The sequence below is a fragment of the Protomyctophum parallelum genome, assembly GCF_964188405.1.
Source record: "Protomyctophum parallelum genome assembly, chromosome: 18".
Lineage (NCBI taxonomy): Eukaryota > Metazoa > Chordata > Actinopteri > Myctophiformes > Myctophidae > Protomyctophum > Protomyctophum parallelum.
This window is the reverse complement of record NC_139716.1, coordinates 8,144,867-8,156,835: the sequence shown is the minus strand read 5'-3', so window position 1 is coordinate 8,156,835 and position 11,969 is coordinate 8,144,867.

Genomic DNA, 11,969 nt, shown 5'->3' with positions numbered 1-11,969 from the left:
AAGAACGACTGACATTTTTAGAATCTGATCTCAGGTCAGAATGGGTTAAAAGTATATTACTCAAGTAAAAAAACAAACAGCTCAGTGGCCTTGTGGTTTGAGTGTCCGCCCTGAGACTGGGAGATCGCGGTTCGATCCCCGGCCGGGGCAAAGACTCTGAAAAATGGGACCCAGTGCCTCCCTGCTTGGCACTCAGCATCAAGGGCTACGAAATACTAGCGTCATGTCCAAGGGGGTGTATACTTGTATGTCAAGCTGCCTCACGCTAGAGAAACAGGAGCAAGGCTCATGTCTCGGCAAGGCTTACTTATACTTACTTAATTCTGAATACAGGACTTTTACTTATGAATATTTCTACATTTGTGCTATTTATACTTTTTCCACCCCCGCGTGGTGAGGAAAAACGCAACATGGGAACTTGTAACAAGTCTTTCCAAAGGTGTGCCTTTGTGTGTGTGTGTCATCTCTAAAGGTGTGTGCGTACCAGTGCGTACGTCTTCTTGTTCGTCACAGCATCATGGGTGGCGCAGGGCCAGCGATAACAGAGAGGAACCCAAGTCAGAGAGAAAAACTTTCCCTTCTCTTTACTCCCCCGGCCTCCCCCTGCTGGAAAACAAACGCTTACGTAACACAAACAACCCCTTTAACCTACAAACACAAGCCCTATCTGGATCGGCGTTGGCCTTGAACTCCGTCCCACTTCTCTAATTCCACAGGCCATGGGTTCTGATCACCCTGGTGTTCTGTGTAATCTATCATTAGTGATAGATTGTCTATAGAGTTCAGTGGTTCCCAATATATTCGGGGTCGAGACCCAAAAGACAGATTTATGGACGTTTTCCCCGGCAGGATCAAACTAGATCTTACAAGTGCAAGGAGTGTTTTTCGTGCAAAACTAATACTTTACTAATACTAATTCAGAATCATGAAAACCCCCTAGTTTGACATGTCACAAGCTACTTAAAGTATGATGACATTTTGCCATATATTGGTCATCTATGGTGGGGGTATACAAAAAATGTCCATAACTTTTTTTTTCGCGATATTTCCGTCAGAGCAGACCTCTCATTCCTTGGACCTTAACCCATTTTGCGCAGGAACCCATTTTGGTGTCGGCATCATGTTATGCTTTAGCTATTTAAAAATAGCAGATCTACAAGCTCATATCGCGCCACCGAGTGGCGCGATACGAGCTTGTAGGTCCGCTATTTTTGAAAAATCGAAGAACGACTGACATAGAAACATAGCTTTTTCAGAAAACTGTCAGGATGTAGAAGACGTTTATAGAATCTGATCTCAGGTCAGAATGGGTTAATGATCAGACCAGTGTGTGTCCAGTGGAAACCTCGTATGAATCTGATCTCAGGTCAGAATGGGTTCATGAGCACGTGAATAGAAAAAACACAGATAAAAAGTATGTCATGACATCACAGGTTAAGCCTGTGCCTCCCCGGCTAATACAGCCTGGACTAACTGTAGCATCTCTACCTGGCAGATGTTCCAACTACAATGAGTTTGTGATAAATATTAATGCTGGACCACTCCATCCAGTGTAGGGCAACTCCAGTCACTCAGAGAGTAACTTAACTGGTACAGAGAAAATTGACCCTGGCCAAGAAAGAAACACTATACTAATACCATATTAGGATGAACCCTTTACCCTCCTAAACTCTACATACGTTGTTGTAGGACCTGACTTGGAGAACGCACACAGCCGGTGGCAAAGAAGTCGAGACAAAACTCCTGCACCACCTCCGGCTGGACAAAGTGCTGAAATCCTTACTACTACTTTGCAACCTTGACCTCGTTTGTAACGTCATAATAGTGAACACAGCCATTCTCCTTTATCTGCCATCGTCGCTGAATGTTTTATGACATGGCCAGAGTAGGGATGAACTGAAAGAGGGTTCATGTGAAAGTTCTTTAAACACGTGGGAGCGACGGGCCTGTAGAAATGGGGTCTGCGTTCTGCTCTGCGTCCCGGGGCCCACAAGTCGGGACCAGATTCTACACTCTCACACCCAACAGTGGAATTCCACACCGGCTTGCCTGAGTGAGCACTCTCTCCCCCTCCTCATCTCTGGTACCTGCCACTGCCCTCCCAGTCCGAACACACACCACGTCAAACCAAATACCAAAGCCACAGTTGGAAATAGAGGTGCAGCAGTTAATTGAATACTAATAGCCCAATAGGTCCCCATGTATATATAAATATATTATGTATAATATTATATACAACGCGCATCGATCTTGCTGGTCTAAGGGTGTGTCCACACTGTCCGTCTGTTATGAAGAAAAGGTGCAGACTAAGACTAGATAGATAAAAACGTCAGTATGCACTTCTCACCACCTTGTCCAGGAGCTCTTTCGCCTTTATTTTATATTTTTTATGGAGGGACAGACAGTAGGCTGAAATGGGGGAGAGAGATGGGGGGGGGGGGGGAAGACATGCAGTAAAGGCCGTCGGGATCTGGAGTCGAACCCGCGGCACACTGCCAGACTGGATTACCAGCCAAGGTGCCTGGACCGCTTGAGCCATGGCCCAGGCCAGCTCTTTATCCTTTTAAAGCTTGCTCCAAAGCTGGCGAGGTGCAATTCGAAGAACTGTTGAAGATGGCCGAGTCAGCAATCTTGAGACGGGGGGCTGGGCAAGTCCCCGAAAACATATCGAAACCGATATTTAGAGCCAATAACAGAAAAAAAGCAGCATTTCTCAATATAAATGCTGCCTTCTGCTCATCTCTTAATGAAAAAAGCTGGTTCCCATTTTATTATTATTATTATTATTATTAGGACAGTGTGAACATCCCCTAAAAATTACCAAAGCACTTACCAAAATGTCATAATATACCTTTCAAGCAGCAGGTAACAAAACACTTTTCTGATAAATGTTTTGAAGTATTTTTCCTGGTAGAAGTGCTCCACAGTTCATAATCCTGAACAAACATGTTTTCAGAAACATGACAGTGTTTGGCCGGGTGAGGTGTCACATAGCCGAGCACATGTTCACCCCTGCCTCTCTCTCTCTCCCTCTCTCTCTCTCTCTCTGTGTGCAAGAAGTAGTGACACCCTTTTAGCAGAAAGACAACAAACAGTGTGGTGTCATAGAAACCAGGGTATCACCATTAGTATCCAGCACTTCCCCTCACACACCCCCACCACACGCACACGCACACGCACGCACACACACACACACACACACACACACACGTGTTTGTTTTCTTAGACAAACTGCCTGATGTAGAAAAAGTCTGAAAGGTGACTTGTTTCAGGAGGTAGCGGTATACAAACACACACACACACACACACACACACACACACACACACAGAGGTCTGGTTTCAACACTGTCAAAGCTTTACAGGAGGGTTATGTGACTAAGCAGTTTAAACCAGCCTACTGACCCATTTCATTTCATATGCCAACACCACTCACCCACACACACACACACACACACACACACACACACACACACACAGCCATGTCCCTTAAGTTCACACCCTTGCCCTAAACACACACACGCAGCTCACCTATGACATGACCACAGTGCCGACACAAGACAACTGCAACATACACAACAGACCATAAACATTGGGGAACATAGGTTTATGTCGCCAAAAGCGAGCGTGGCTTGTAAAACAATTAAAACCAAGAAATGTTATGAGATATGGACAGTACAGTTAAAACTGAATCCTGTCTCTCTCTCTCTCTCTCTCACACACACACACACACTTCTGTTACAACTTCATAACACACATCTTGGGCAAGAATCTTACTCAGTGTGCGCCACTGTGAGTCAAACACCAAGTATCCGAGTTACCAAACGCCCCGTGCGTGTATGTGTGTGTGTACAACTCTACAATGTGCGTCATCACCACACACCCACACACACACACATACAGTAGTAGTAGTAGTAGTGGGGGCGGTGCGGCTGTTCATTCACACACACACACACACACACACACACACACTGGTCACGGGACGTGGGGGGGGAGGCATGTGACGACAGCACACAGTGACTCTTCAGAGCCAGTCACAATGTCCCTGTGTGGAGGTTTGTTGGCCACCCGGATGAACCCAAAAGGCAGACAGAGACAACGTAGCGAGTTCCCCACGTTTTACAAGTACAGTAGACACTTACTTGGCAGACGCACTTATCGAAATGTATTAAGCCCTGGCTCGAGTACGCATAGGTTATAATATAACCAAAACATAAATTATTATTGGCCAGTAATTATGATAATGTGCATTTTTTTTACTAGGAATACATGGCATATTATTGGCTTGTTTTTCGAGGTGGTTTATTTCTCTCACAAGATTTGGCTTGTTTTCGGATGTAGGTTGGCTTATTCGACAGAGTCTAATCAGTCTAAATGATATATATATAATACCATCAAAATAACAAGCGGTACATTTAAACTATAGGATACCAGGTAAACAATAAACCTAGCATCTCTTTAAACTATAGGATAGTACCAGGTAAACAATAAACCTAGCATCTCTTTAAACTATAGGATAGTACCAGGTAAACAATAAACCTAGCATCTCTTTAAACTATAGGATAGTACCAGCTAAACAATAAACCTAGCATCTCTTTAAACTATAGGATAGTACCAGCTAAACAATAAACCTAGCATCTCTTTAAACTATAGGATAGTACCAGGTAAACAATAAACCTAGCATCTCTTTAAACTATAGGATAGTACCAGGTAAACAATAAACCTAGCATCTCTTTAAACTATAGGATAGTACCAGGTAAACAATGAACCTAGCATCTCTTTAAACTATAGGATACCAGGTAAACAATAAACCTAGCATCTCTTTAAACTATATAGGATAGTACCAGGTAAACAATAAACCTAGCATCTTTAAACTATAGGATAGTACCAGGTAAACAATAAACCTAGCATCTCTTTAAGTAGCCCAACACATCTACGTCGTGAGCAGGGGGTCATTGCCATGTTGGCTTGTGGTGGATTTGTTTTTGTCAAAATAGTTTTTTTGTTTGTCTTGTTTTTCTTTGCCACAGACATACAAAATGAGTGAACAATAAATATGACCAGAATACACACAAAGAGCTAGTCCTGAATGACTATAACAGGTTTGTAACTCGGAGAGTGCGCAAATGGAACCAAATGGACCTGTATTTGTACACTCTCACAGCCAAGGGGGTCCAATTGACAGTGGAACCAGCAGTACTAGTTGGACTCCTAATAAGCTATGATATTGTGTCGTAGTATTAAACGCCATACCTATTCTGAAGAAAACCCGGAGACTGACCTTCAGTAATTGCTTATCTTATCATCAAAATAAGAACATTATAAATGGTGTGTAGAAACGAAAATCTAAAAATGTGCCACAGACCAGGCCAAGTCTTCGCCACGTGTACACAGACAGACACATTGATGACCCCTGGTGACTGGTCGGTCGCGAGGCATTGTGGTCAAGAGAAAAAAGACAAGCCTTCATGTAAAGAGAAACAAGTGGACGAAGATATATCTGTCCGCAACTCTTTATCAGGGAGAGTGAAGTGCCAGGGGGTGAGGCGAGAGAAATGTAGCAAGTCCCCACGTTTTACAACCGGTGACATCAAAGACAACACACAAACACCACTAGTATCCGTGTCAATCTGTTTGGGGGGGAGGGGGATGGGACGAGGGGGGATGTGTGTGTGCCTGTCCCCCCCCCCCTCCCCGCAAACACACACACTTTTACAACTCACTCCTTTTATATGGCGGGCCAATAAAATACCGGGGGGAACCGAAGCAGCCACCACCACAGCATACGTAGGAGAATACTTTATTCACAGGAAAATTGCATCACTCCTCCGCCATCTAGATGTTGGGGGAAGAAATGTCCCCAAAGCCGCCACAGAGCCTCGTCTCTGAATCTGATCGCAGAGAGAATTCCCCTGCTTCATTCCAGTCACTGACTGTGTGTGACAGAGACTGCATCACCAAAACACCACCCCTCCCCCATGCAAATCACTTCCTTTCAATCCCCTTTGTGTGTGTGTGTGTGTGTGTGTGTGTGTGTGTGTGTGTGTGTGTGTGTGTGTGTTGACTAGGGGCTATCCATTCATATACTTAAGACAGGCGGCTGCCCACCCCCACAAGTGACTGACCCCTTCTCCCACACACACACACACACACACACACACACAAAGGCGTGAGATCTCCTTACATAGGCAACCCCCTCCTCCCTGCCTCTTCTCCACACACATGAACCCACGGGCACGACGACGCACATGCGCGTGCGTGAGCCACTGAGCCAGCAAGAAATACCACTGGTGCTGCAGACAAGCCAACAAGACATGCCATACATAGTATCAGCCGGCCGGCTTACACTGTCAACTATTTAGGTACTCTTACGTGGAACCAAGCAAAGGGAAATTTGGTATCGCGTTTGTAATGCTACACTTCTTGGAGTAACAGCCAATTGTGTATATATCATAGAAAATAATCTATAGAATAGATCCATCCAGTTGTCCCACGTGCTGTGTAATCATTTTCTATAGCCTAAGATTTAGACTCGTGTAGATGTATTTGATCGATTATGACATTTTCGGAATAGATTTAAAAAAATATATATATATACACCTACGAGAGTCTAAATGTTAAACTGGTCATGTTCAAGAGTAATATGTGGTGACATTGGCACAGACAAAAAGCACCCTTGAAATTCCCCATCCAGACCACTTGATCAATCAATCGGAGACGTTCAAGGGTCGCACAGAAACTAAGTGTGTGCGTGTTTTAAATCGACCGGTATAATCCAATAAGTCATTGTCGCGATACTCCCTCCCTTGTCAATTATTGAGCCATCGATAAATCTAATAATCGAACAACAACAGTGCAATCTTTATCCACAGTCCGACTCCACACACACACACACGATCGCCGTGAATACAATGCACACAGATCAGCAGACTCAGCGCGAGGGGGGTGACGCTCTTGCCGTCGCCAAAGCAACGCAAAAAATAAGTTTATAATCGGCGAGTTTTTCGAGTGGCGAACAAACAGCTTAAAGAAATTAACGTGTGCTCCTCCATCGCAGCACTGACTGACTGACTGTCGCTCGCCGACCGTCCGGCGTCCGACTAGACTAGATCTACAGATAGACACAGACTATACTACACAGTATACAAGCTCGATCGGCGTCGCCTGTTTGCCTTTGATTGAAAGACATTACGCGACAGGATGACCCGGGGGTCGACTCGACCGACGACGCGTATAGCAGACCTACACGCTCGTAGCGAGCTTGTAGGTCTGCTATACGGCGAGCGACGGGCCGGCGTCGCAATGAAGACTCACCGTAACATAAAACAGGGACGGCAGGTCCTTGTGATTCCCCACAAAGCAGCAGCGGCAGCAGGGCAGCTATAGCCGAGTAGCCCCGGTGTGAAATACCAGCAGCAGCCCGGCGGCCGGACCGGACCCGGACGGGACGGGCAGGGTTTTGATCGGTTTCACTGAAAAGCTTCCCTTGCTGCTTCGTCCGTCCGTCCCGAACACACAAACACTCGTATGTATTAAAAAAAAGAAACACACGATAAATCCCCAATCCTTCTTCTCGACTGCCCTGAGAAATAATCCGTTCCGAGTCGACGTAATCCGGCTGTGTTTTGTTGTTATTCCGTTTCTGTTTTACAGCTTTCTTCTACTCCTCTTTCTTTGTTTTGTTTTACAATCCTCCTCCTCTCTCTCTCTCTCGTCGCCGATCTCTCTCTCTCTCTCTCTTCACACACACACACGCGCAGAAGCCAAGCAAGCAGCAGGCAGGGATCGTATTGCGCTGAGTGCAGTTTTTAAAGGGACAGAGTCACCACGCACACACACACACACACACACACACACACACACACACAGGAGATCATGGAGCCTCAGCCTACACACACACGCCCCTCCCCTGACGTCACAACACTGCCCCGGAATTCCCTGACAACGCAAACTGGCACCACCAAGTTCTCTCTCTCTTTCTCTCTCTCTCTCTCTCTCTCTCTCTCTCTCTCTCTGTGTGTGTGTGTGTGTGTGGTGTGTGTGTTCTTTTGACTCCCACATCAGATCTAATATTGTATTAGTATGTAGTGACTCTAGTGAGGGTAGACTCGTGACCAGAGTGGTACCCACTACCCACTACCTACTAAGGCTGTCACGATTCTCGATACGAATCGAAATTGAATCGAAATTGACGTTCGATTCAGTGTATCGAAATGACGCACCGAATCGCGATGTTTTATGTTTTTACTTCCGCGAGCGGCCGGGCCATTCCGCGCATGCATGCTTCCGCTGGGGGAGAAAAAAAAAAGAGACGAAAAGCCAGCTGTATCGGAGCCTTGCCACACACACACACACACACACACACACACACACACAGTCAGTCACACATGATTGAGCATGGGGAAGCATCGGACAAACACATGATTTCATTATAAACTGTAGGCCTACGTACCGGTAGATTTTCACCCAATGAAAATTTACACTTCACCGATTATAGGCCATTTGGAATTAGAACAATCGGTTGAAAATTGACCGAGAATAACACGATTTAAATATCAACTTTTTTGTTGCGCTGAGGACTTTTTGCGCCGAGGTGTTTTATAGTACTATACTTGTGAGGACCTGGCTGGTGCACGCCGCACACAAAAAGGGTTAATCTGCAAGCTCACAAAGCGCTGTCATGCAACACTTGGAGCTTGTAGATATGATACACGGATGACAATAAACACACAGAAGTGAGAGAACGAGACCGCTGTTGTGTTTTACCATGGCCAGTGCTGTTGTAGACAGCGACGACGATGACACACGGAAAGAAGTTTGGAAATATTTTGGCTTCCCAGTGAGTTATGATGGCACACGACGCATCGTTGACAAAACGGTTTCAGTTTGTCGTTTATGCTCCAAACGAGTGCCAAAGGCAACGCGTCAAATATGGGCCAGCATCTTAGCAGACATCACAAAGAAATCGATCTGTCCAAAGATGGTACAAAGACAACAACACAGCCAACTATTCTAGATTCTTATAGAGAAAAGCTCTCAGCTAATTCGCCCCGTGCTAAACAATTAACGCACAGAGTTGCGGTCTGCATAGCTGCAGACATGCGATGATGCGACCACTTTCAATGGTGGAAAACGCTGGCTTTCAATATTTAATGAGAGTTGCAGAACCACGTTACAAAATGCCATGCAGGTCGCATATGACCACACGTGTGTTGCCTGGCATGTATGATAAAGTGAGGGCACAAATCACTGAAGGGCTGAGCCATGCTGATCAAATTGCACTAACTAGTATTCACACTTTGTTAGAGCTCTCATAGTCTTACCTGTTCAAACAATGTGAACATTCTACAAAGTAGGCTAGAATAATTTGTAACAGCCAAATAACGCAATTGTTTGGTTGAACTTTGTATTTAGGCCTACTATTTGTCTTTTTTCCCCTTTATTTTACTTACTTAGAGCTTAACAAGAATGTTACAAGTCATCTAATCTTAAAGAAACATTTAAAAACAATGTTAGGGCATAAAACCCAAAGTTGTTAAACCTTTTATTATTCTCATTCTGATTTGTTATTTATAGAAAATAAAAGTGACTTATTGGGAAACAAGTGTTTTTCTTTACAAATCAAGATATTGGCCTAAATTATAATTATTAATTATATAGCCCTCAATGCTGAAAAAGGAGGTTTTAAAAAAATAGATTGAAAAAATCGAAGCAAATCGTGAGCTTCAAATTGAAAATGTAATTGAATCGTGGACTAGGCGAATCGTGATAGCGAATCGAACATCGAATCGAATCGTGAGCTTCAAATCGAAAAGTGAATTGAATCGTGGACTAGGCGAATCGTGACAGCCCTACTACCTACCCACTGAACTGCATGCACGAGCTCACTTCCGTTCAGTTTGACTGCTGCTGCTAAGGAAGGAAGTATGCCAGTTGTGTTGAGAGAGAGAAATAAGCCAACCCACCTCCAAAAAAAAAAGACAAATCTTGCGAGAAAAATAACAAGCCAAATCTGACCTCGAAGAAAAGGCCAAAACAAACCCAATAATATGTCCATATATCCCTAATAAAATCACACTTTAAAGGTATATTCAGTGATTTCACTTAATTCAAATATCACTTATTTTTTTGTTTTGTTGTGATAATCCTCTCTACTATAGAGTGTGCTGACCATATAAGGAGTTCCTCCCTGTCCCCAGTTAACCCCTGGGGGGTCAAAAAACCTTAGGTTTCGTTTTTGGCTCTCTATCCTGATTGGACGAAAGGCTGGGTCCCACAGCCAAAAACGAAACCTAAGGTTTTTTGAGTGAAATCACTGAATATACCTTTAACAACAAACCTCTAAAGGTTGCGGGAAACCAACATGAAGCCAACATGGAAACACTGAAGTATACCCTGGTCTTGATGCCACATAACGATAACGCACACGCACACACGCACACACACACACACACCCTATTATCACAGGAAGCACTATACAACCACACCACACTGTACATTATACTGTATACATGTTCATCTATCCAACTACCGTTATCTATTCATGCTAAATTCTTTGTGCCAGGGAACCCCCGGAGGGAAGATTTGACTCCACTTTGAGAAGAATGCAGAGTAAACACGTAGTCACACATAAACGTAACACCACTACACAGCAGCGGGTCTCTCCAGGGGTGCCAGAAACCTTGTGTTACAACATCAACGGTCCCCCCTGGGCACACCGACACCTCCCCGCACACTGCACTCATAATAGCTGACCAAATCACCAGTGTGGCGCGCCGCCGCGCACACTGCCAGTGGTGGAAAAAGTACTAAAATGTTTTATTTACGTAAAAGTAGCCTATTACTAATATAGAAATGCTCTGTTACAAGTAAAAGTCCAGAATTCAAATTGTACTTAAAATATACTAAATGTAAAAGTACTCAGTATGCAGAATGTCCCATTTCAAGTTTTCATTTTTCTTTTAAATAGCAGATCTACAAGCGCAAATATTTGTTTTATTATTGCGATTATATATATATATATATATATATATATATATATAAGCCACTAAATCGATTAGTGACTCTTTTGTACTTTGTCGCACAACAACAGCTTTGCACAAAATACTGAAAACGACATGTCGGGTGTTTGTGTGTGTGTGTGTGTGTGTGTGTGTCTGTGGGTAGTAGTATTAGTATTATCCCCAAATCTATTTAATTTAAATATTTTGTATTGATGAAATCGATTAGCTACATTAACTATTACACCTCTGTTGATTATGTTATTAAAACAAAAAAAACGTCTACGGCATTATTACTGTACCGTTCTACAGTGTAGTCACGGGAGAGAGAGAGATGAGAGATGGGAGTCATTTCCTGAGGTGGACTGTAATGCGTTGCATCCCCTCGGCCTGCAGCAGGCTCAGTGGAGCAGGACACCCCCAGAGTCTATTGTAAAGTGAGAATGAATGTTCCGTCCTCCGCCAGACTCTGACAAGACGTGACGACATCTTTATCACCACTGCAAGGCGGAGAGTGCACTTTAACATAACGACTACAGTGGCTCATTTACTACGGGGGTGTATTGTGTACTATTCTCCACGGCATTCTCCCTGTACTGTACTACTGTGTGTGTGTGTGTGCGTGTGTGCGTGCGTGTGTGTGTGTGTGTGTGTGTGTGTGTGTGTGTGTGTGTACGTGTGCACGTGTGTGTAGAAGTGGGGAGCTGTATCGAATCAGTTTTGTCTAAAACGATCTTTCCACGCTGACTTTCAGCACCGCGGAAAACGCTGGGATTATATCGTTTAAACTTAAGCACTGGTTCCCAAACACTGGGTCGGGACCCATTTGTGGGTCATGGACACATTGTTATGGGTCCCCTTATTCTTTTGTTTATTTCTTTTCAAAAACGACACTGTCCTATAGGCCAGTGTTGTTTTTGGCAGCAAATTTCTATTTTAGTCTAGTCATAGTCTTTGGACTGAAACTTCATT